Here is an 8,621-nt window from a genome sequence, read left to right as displayed (position 1 = left end):
GAACTTGTAACAGCAACATGTGTTCCAAACCCAGGAGCACCTGGGCCCAAATCCTGCTCTCCTTCTTACTCCAGGCATAAGGAAGCTTGGCTGTCGCCAACCTCTCCCCTGCAGAAGATGCACCTCATAGCATCCTGGACAGGTGAACCAAGACACATCACTGAAGTGCCAATTCATGCACCCCTGAGGGCCCGAAGCCAACCTGAGGGCTCTGCCTGCCTGGCTCCCTGCACCCGAGTCCCCAGAAACGTGTTCACAGCACAGGGAGCTCCAGAGCCCAAGCCTCGGAATGTTGGAAAACAACATCAACATGAGAAATGGGTGCTAGGAGTACCTTTGTAGGTCACATTAAAATGCTTACATTAGATAACAGAGATGAGACCAAAGAAACTGGGGGAGGGGGTGCACTCAGCCCTGACACTGTGGGCCTTTGCATGTATGCAGCCTTTGCCCTGCAAGGGACAGCAGCTTCCTCTGCCTATAATACCTGCAAGCTTCCCATTCTCATGGAGTGCTTCCTTTTGGCTTTTTGCTTTTAGGTTTCTTTTGTTTGTTTTTAATTTTAAGAACAACCTGTTTGGAGAGCTGGGCATGGGGGCTTGTTCCTATAGTCCCAGCTTCTCAGAAGGCTGAGGCAGAAGGATCACTTGAGCCTAAGAGTTTGAGACCAGCTCTCATATAGTGAGACCTTGTCTCTAAAGAAAAGAGAGAAAAAGAACCTTTTTGGACATACAAAATCTAACTTTTCCCCCTCTCTTCCTGATCCCTTTCCAGCAGTGCTTTGGGGCTGAGCAGTAAAATCCAAAAGAGATTCAGTTGGGTAAAATACTAAAATCTAGCCAGGCACAGTGGCTTGCGCCTGTAACCCCAGCACTTTGGGAGGCTAAGGCGGGAGGATCACTTGAGCCCAGGAGTTTGAGAACAGCCTGGGCAAAATAGTGAGACCGTGTCTCTATAAAAAAATTTAAAAATTAGCAAGGCATGGTAGCATGCACCTGTAGTCCCAGCTGCCTGGGAGGCTGAGGTGAGAGGACCACTTGAGCCTGAGAGGTCAAGGCTGCAGTGAGTTGTGGTTATGCCTCTGTACTCTAGCCTGGGAGACAGATCAAGACCCCGTCTCAGAAAAAAAAAAAAAAGTCTGCTCTCCCTGCAAATCACCTGTGCTGGTGATGAGGAAGGCATGTGCAGTTCATGAAAAAACAGGGTTTCTGATTTTCCACTCCTCAGGTACAGGGTGGGTGGGCCTGGGACTCCTGGTGAAGCCCTCTACTGGCAGGGTCATATCCTACCTTCAGGCTGGTGGACAGGGCACACTCCACCCTCAGGCTGGTGGACGGGTGGCCCTCAGTCTCAGGATGGTGGATGGGGGCAGACCCCCACCATTAGGCAGCGGACATGTGGGAAGACAGAAGACAGAGGAAGGAAAGGCACTGAACATGTCCACCAGGGTATTGCCCAGGCCAGCATATTTGCAAGGTAAGTTTGTCCCCTCTGTCAGGAGGGGTCTTCAGCCCCTGGGGAAGTAAGGTGCCTAAGCTCGCACAGCTGATAAGTGGCAGTTCTTGCAGATGAGTCTGAGCTAGGTGCTAATGCATCAGTGCTCATTTTTGTAGGCTCTGCACCACCAAGACCTTACTCAGGTGTGTCCAGGCCAGCATTTCCCAAGGGCATCTAGAGATCACTGTGATCACTGGTTGTTGATGTTCATTTCTCCCACTAGTGTCTAAGCCATATGAAATTCATATTATTGCTCAAATCTGGCTCTCCCACCTACTGCCTGTGTGACTGTGGGGACATCCCACAGCCTCTCCAAGCCTCTTTTCTTATCTATAAAATGAGGTGGTAATAATAACATTGACCTCGGCAGGGCGCGGTGGCTCACGCCTGTAATCCCAGCACTTTGGGAGGCTGAGGAGTTTGGATCACCTGAGGTCAGGAGTTCGAGACCAGTCTGGCCATATGGTGAAACCCCTTCTCTACTAAAAATACAAAAAATTAGCCAGGCGTGGTGGCAGGCATCTGTAATCCCAGCTACTCCAGAGGCTGAGGCAGGAGAATCACTTGAACCCGGGAGGCAGAGGTTGCCGTGAGCCAAGGTCGCGCCACTGCACTCCAGCCTGGGTGACAAGAGCAAAACTCCGTGACCTCACAAGGCTGTTGTGAGCATCAGATGTCTCCATCCACGTAAAGCACTTACAAAACTGTCAAGCCCATAATAAGTACTCAATAAATGTCAGCTGTTAATATTGTTATCTGAAAATTCTGCCTCTAACCTGAGTTCTTAATTGGGTTTACTTTTAAAGGGATCAAACCTAGTTCTCCTTGAGCACTTCATATACAAATAATGCAGAATGAAAGGGACCATGAGAACACGTGGTCAAACCTTTTCCTCTGGAGGACAAAGGTACTTGACTGAAGCCACACAGCCAGTTGTCCACTCTCTGGGCTCCCAGGGCCTTGCAAGCCTTACTGCCCGGGGCGTCCTTTCCCCGAGAAGGACACAGGCAGCTCTCTTAGCAGTGTGTAGAATTTATTACTTTTTTGTTTTACTTGGTTTGTTTAGGGTTTATATCTTTTCTCTTCTTACTCCAGACAAAAGTTGCTTGAGAAAACAGAAAAGAGATGGAGAAAGTTGGGGCCAACCAGTCCGAGCTTCTGCCAGTTCAGGCCCAGGCAGACAGTTGTTGGCCTGGATAGGGAAGCCAGCAGCCGTAGAGCCCTCAGAAGCAGCAAGAAGTAAGAGAAGCGTGAGGGCTTCGGGGTTTGGTAGACCTAGGTACAGACCCTCCAGCACATGTGAGCTGTGTGATTATGGCACCATCCAGAGGCTGCCTGGGGTTTTACTCCCCAGGGTTCCTCATACCCTCTGGCCTGGCTGTTAGCCCCACAACTGAGGAAAGCATTGTCACAGGTACCAGGAGTTAAATTCTTGGCTTTTACATTTTGGAAGTTTAAGCTCAGAGCAGAAACAAGAGATTTGGAAGATATGAGAAAGACTAGAGCAAATTCTGTCTTCTCTTCCTGCAACAGAAATTATTTCCTAAACTGAGGAAAGAGAGGAAACCAGAGGGAAAAAAGAAGAGAAAATTTAAGCAGTAAGAAAATATAATTTTTAAAAAATATATGCCATTTGTTAGAGATAGAACATGTAAGTGTTGACAAAGAAGAGTCAAACTGTAAAATATTCGAAGAGATTTATTCTGAGCCAAATATGAGTGGCCAATGACCTGTGACCCAGCCCTCAGGAGATCTGACAACATGTGCCTAAAGTGGTTGGATTACATCTTGGTTTTATACAATTTAGAGAGACAAAAGACATCAATCAGTACATGTAAGATGTACACGGTTCGGTCCAGAAATGTGGAACAACTCAAAGCAAGGGCTTCCGGGTCATAGGCAGATTCAAAGGTTTTCTGATTGGCAATTGGTTGAGTTATTATCTAAAGCCCTGGAATCAATAGAAAGGAATGTCTGTCTTGTGATAAGGGGTTGTGGAGATCAACGTTTTATCATGCACATGAAGCCACCAGGTAGGAGGCTTCGGAAAGAATAGACTAGCTGTTTCTTACCAAATGTTAAAAGCCTGGCCAGGCACGGTGAGTCATGCCCATAATCCTAACATTTTGCGAGGCCATGGCGGGTGGATCACCTGAGGTCAGGAGTTTGAGACCAGCCTGGCCAGCATGGTGAAACCTCGTCTCTGCTAAAAATACAAAACTTAGCCAGGTGTGGTGGTGTAGCTACTCAGGAGGCTACTGAGTAAGTAGTAATCCCAGCTACTCAGGAGGCTGAGGAAGGAGAATTGCCTGAACCCAGGAAGTGGAGGTTGCAGTGAGCAGAGATGGTGCCACTGCACTCCAGCCTGTGTGACAGGAACAAGACTCCATCTCAAAAAACAAAACGGTCTGTTTTATCAGTCTTAAGATCTCTGTTTTAATGTTAATGCTGGTGAGTTGGGCCTGAATTCCAAAATGGATGAGGGTATAATGAGGCATCTCCAACTCCCCCTTCCCATCATGGCCTGAACTAGTGTTTCAGGTTAACTTTGGAGTGCTCTTGGCCAAGACAATGGGTCCACTTAGATGGTTGGGGGTCTTAGAATTTTATTTTTGGTTTACATAAGGTATATAGGAATCAACCTAAAACATAATATTCAAGACATATATAAAGAAAATTACTAAAAATGGTGAGAGAAAATAATGAACTAAATGGAGAACTATACCACGTTCATGAATAGAAAGACTCACTATTATAGAGGTCAGTCCTGTCCAAACTGAACTATAGATTCCATAAGTCGCAATCAAAATTCCAATCGAATTTTGAAGGAATTTGACAAGTTGCTTCTAAAACTTATAGACAGAAGAGGAAAGGCCAAAGAATTCATAGACTTTTGCACAACCAGGCAGCCACACAGCTTCATGCCACCAGCCATCCCCTCCCCCACTTCCTTCCATGGTAGGCACTCATTCCTTACTCACCTGGATCAGCAGCCTCTCAGGTCACAACACACTCTCAGGCCCCATGCACCTGTCCTTGCAACTACCTCTCCCATGGGGCCTATTCTGGTCCCTCCATTGAACATGCCCTCTAAGCCTTGGCTGTGGAGGGTGAAGGACCCCACTTCACTCCATCTCTGGGCAGGCTGTCTGTAGGCCAGGCACACTCATCCTGAAGGAGCTCACAATGTGGGAGCACATCACCACACCTAGAGTAGGGAGGTGAATGACAAGAGCACAGGCTGAACACAGCCCCAGGAAATGCTCCTGGGGACAGGGCCAGCCCAAGGAGGAGGTTATTCTAAGAGCAGTGGGGGGCCCAGACAAGGATTTTCAGGAAGGTGGTGATGGGTCAAACGTTTAAAGACGCTGGGCATGGAAGGCTCACTGTCATCATCAGCAGTAGAAGCAGGCAGGTGTCTGGGACCATGCATAGCCAGTAGGACAGATATGGGCATCTGCAGGCCCTCTGAATGCCCCCTTGGTACCAGGAGATCTGTGGATGAGACCAGCAGGCAGCCAGACCCTAGGTAGGCATGTCAAGGCACAGCCCCAGCCCACGCAGGAGGAAGCCCCGGGAGGAGGCCGTGGCTCTTCCCTCCACCTGGACAGAGTGGGTGTGGCTCTGCTACTGTTCTGTTGACAAGTGCCTCTCAAATTTGAAACGGCAGAGGTTGGAGAAATAAATTATACAGAATATCACCATGTGCTCCCAGATTGGAAGCATTCAGAGGTTGCTAATCATAATAAATTAATGTAAAAAAAAAATCTCAGTGGGGTCCCATAGGCTGCTTCAAACACAGCCTTGTCCTCAGTGTGGGTGCCTGAGTTTTCCCGTGGCTGTGACATCCAAGTGATGTTTAGCAATAATATGCAATGTAAGATTTTGTTTATGTAGAGGGAATTTTGTTTCAGAGGCCTCAATATTCCCTTGACCCCACAGCAGGGCCCATGGGGGCTCCGTTCACGTAGGGTGAAGCCAGCATCCTGTGGGCACAACCAGCAAAACACCCTCAGACCTGTGGACAACTCACTTCCTGATTCCCAGAGAGAATTCCAGGAGACCTGGCAGCCCTCCAGGCATGGTTGGTGATGGTGTGCATGGAAGCTTCTGAGCCCATGAAGAGTGATAGAGGGGGGTCTGGCCAATCTGGTCCCACACCCAGCTTCAGTGATCAATGAATGCTTGACTCTCTGGGTCTGTGACTCTCTGTGATTCAGGGGTGTGCCTATGTACCTCCCAGGGCCGTTGTGAGGACTCAATGTCGATGTTCCTGGAAGCAGCTGCCTGAGACACGCTCAGCAAAGGTCCACACTGCCTCCTTCCTTCCACTCCCCACTGCTTTGACACACTTAGCACACCTCGTTCCTCTGAGTGGTCACAGGAAGATACCCAGAGCTGTGGGGGCTGTTCCTGCAGGGCGGGCTCTGATCCTTGTCATCACTGTCTCCAGAGGAGCTCAAGTACTGGTTGAAGGCTAGGGTGAAGCTGATCTCACCCCATCTCCTCAGTCCTCACACACAAGTCAGTTGGACATGCAGATTCCACAGGCCTGATGTCATCTAACAAGCTGAAGTTTCTTTCCCCTGGGATCCAGCAATCCAAAGCTCTTCCTGAACAAAGCCCTCCCATTCAGTCTATGACACTCTGCCTCTGTCCTCCCAAACTTTAGGTCCTTCTCACATTCAAAATACATTCATTTTATCACAATAGCCCCAAAAGTCTTAGCTTGTTCCAGCATCAATGTCAAGGTCCACAATCTCATCTAAATATCATCTAAATCAGATATGGGTGAGACTGAAGGTGCAATTGATCCTGAGGGAAAATTCCTCTCCAGCCATGAACCTGTAAAACGAGACAAGTTATGTGCTTCCAAAATACAATACTAGGGCAGGCAGAAGATAGACATTCCCATTCCCAAAGGGAAGAAAAGAAAAGAAGGAAGGGTGACAGGTCCCAAGCAAGTCCAAAACCTAGCAAGGCAAGTGTCATTAGATCTTAAGACTCAAGAATCATCTTATTCGGCTGGATTCTCTGCCCTCCAGACCTCCTGGGACAGCAGTCCCACCTCTGCAGTTCTGCCATTTGGGGGTCATGCCTCCCAAACCCTACAGGGTGGTGCCAAGGCTTTGGTCAGAGGCCACCTGGCCTATTCAAACTGAAATGGTGGTGTCCCTGTGATCTCTGAATCACCTTCAGGGTCTGTCTTCCCCTTCCTTGAAGAAGAGTGCACATGCGTAGCCAAATCACTCTATGGTCTGGTCCAGTCAGATCTAAGAATTCTGACAGCCTTCCATCACTTCATCTATTTTTTTCCGCCCCCTTTAGTTCAAATTAGCAGCGTCTCTGCTGGTATAATTCCATCTCTATTCCTGGCTTCCACTGAGATGGCTGAAGAAGTCCATGAGTCACACCCATGATTTCTTTATCAAATGGCTGTACAGCCACACCTGTAGTGTTTCCTTCAGAACAAGATTTCTCACTTTTTGAAATACAGAGAGGCTGAGAACTTCTCAGATATTCAAGTTCTGGTTCCTTTTTGTTTAAGAGTTTCTTCTTCAATTCCTCTGTCTTCTTTTGCATTTTACTATAAGCAGTCAGGAGGAACCAAGCTGCTCCTTCAACTCTATGCTTAGAAATCTCCTTGGCTAGATATCCTACTCCCTCACTCACAAGCTCCGTCTTCTACAAAACACTAGGACACAGTTCAGCCAAGCTCTGTGCCATGTTATAACCAGAATCACTATTCTTCCAATTTCCAATAACATGTTCCTCATTTCCAACTGAGACATCACCAGAATCACCCTAAATTTCCATATTTCTAGCACATACCTCAAAACTCTTCCAGCCTCTACCCATTACCCAGTTCCAAAGATGCTTTCACATATCTATGTATTTGTTATAGTCAGGTAGAGTACAGATTCCCCTTCTTTTTAGGCACCTGTGTACCCCCAAGCATGAAATAAAGAAAAATCCCAAGGTCCCTTAAAAAAATTTCCAGGCATCTGGCTAGTCCCAGAGGTAATTAAGTCCTTGTTTAAAAAAGGTAATAATAGCCTAAGAACAATAGTCAACGAAGTTAAAGCTCCAGAAATGCTTGCTTTCCCTATAGAAACTAAAGATAAAATCTTAACATATGTCCCTAACCTGTCTTTCAGAGGCTGGGACCCCTACTGAGGACCCCCTCCCCACCTACTAAAGATCCACTGGCACACAGACCCCAGATGAGAGAGAAACTAAGATGAAAGTTTTACTATTGTCTTTGTTCCAAGTTTCTTCCTGAGGGGCTGTGAGAAACTCACTCCCTCTAGCAAGTTAACATTTTTCTACTGACCCCCTAATTTTTAAACAAAGCTTCTCTCCCTTACCAATCGCAAATCAGAAGATCTTTAAGTCCACCCATGACCTGTGAGTCCCCATTCAAGATGTCTCATCCTTTTAAGCTTAAACCAATGTGTAACCTCTGTGTATTGATTTAGGATTTTGCCTGTAGCTTCTGCTTTCCTGCAACTTACCCCTGCCTGTGAGACATGGGGGAGGCCAGATCTTGAGCATTTAGCTGCCTGGTCCTCCTCGCTTAGGGCTCTGCAGTAAACACCTTCCTTTCTACCACAGCAGAAACCCTGGTATGGGTATTTGGTATTATTGTGCACAGAGAGCGGCCCCCAGTTTGGTTCTGTAATGATAGTTAGCACCTCACTTCTTAGTCCTGAAATCTGTATTCATCTGCTCAGCTGCCATCACAAAATTCCACAGACCAGGTGGCTCAAACAACAGAAACGTATTTCTCACAGTTCCGGAGGTGTGAGATCAGTGCCACTACGGTGAGACCCTGGTGAGCACTCTTCCTGCCTGCCTTCTCAAAAGCCCTTTGTGACTCTTCTCATAAGGACACCAATCCCATCACAAAGGCCCCACCCTCAGGACCTCATCTAAACCTAATCACTTCCCAAAGGCCCCACCTCCTCACACCAAACTGGGAGTTAGGGCTTCTGCATGTGAATTTTAAGGAGACACAGCTCAGTCCATAACCTCTCCCCTAGTGGCTTGGGAGTATACTGTGGCACCAAGGTGACATCCAGCCCAGGCCCTGGAGTGAGGAATCTTGGATCCTCAGCGCGGAG

At 47.6% G+C, this 8,621-nt stretch overlaps 1 long non-coding RNA gene across 1 annotated transcript; it reads right to left on the bottom strand.

Annotated features, from left to right (window-relative positions):
* Positions 1-2,672: 2,672 nt before the first annotated feature.
* LOC129057930 (uncharacterized) lies at positions 2,673-8,358 on the bottom strand. Its single transcript, XR_008522692.2, has 3 exons — positions 8,198-8,358; positions 5,531-6,342; positions 2,673-4,705 (listed from the first exon to the last, which is right to left on the bottom strand). It is a non-coding gene; the product is annotated as an uncharacterized LOC129057930 (long non-coding RNA).
* Positions 8,359-8,621: the final 263 nt, after the last annotated feature.

Source organism: Pongo abelii, chromosome 11 (assembly GCF_028885655.2).
Source record: "Pongo abelii isolate AG06213 chromosome 11, NHGRI_mPonAbe1-v2.0_pri, whole genome shotgun sequence".
NCBI classification, from domain to species: domain Eukaryota; kingdom Metazoa; phylum Chordata; class Mammalia; order Primates; family Hominidae; genus Pongo; species Pongo abelii.
The sequence above is the reverse complement of the archived record's forward strand: the minus strand, read 5'-3'. Positions and strand labels throughout refer to the sequence as shown.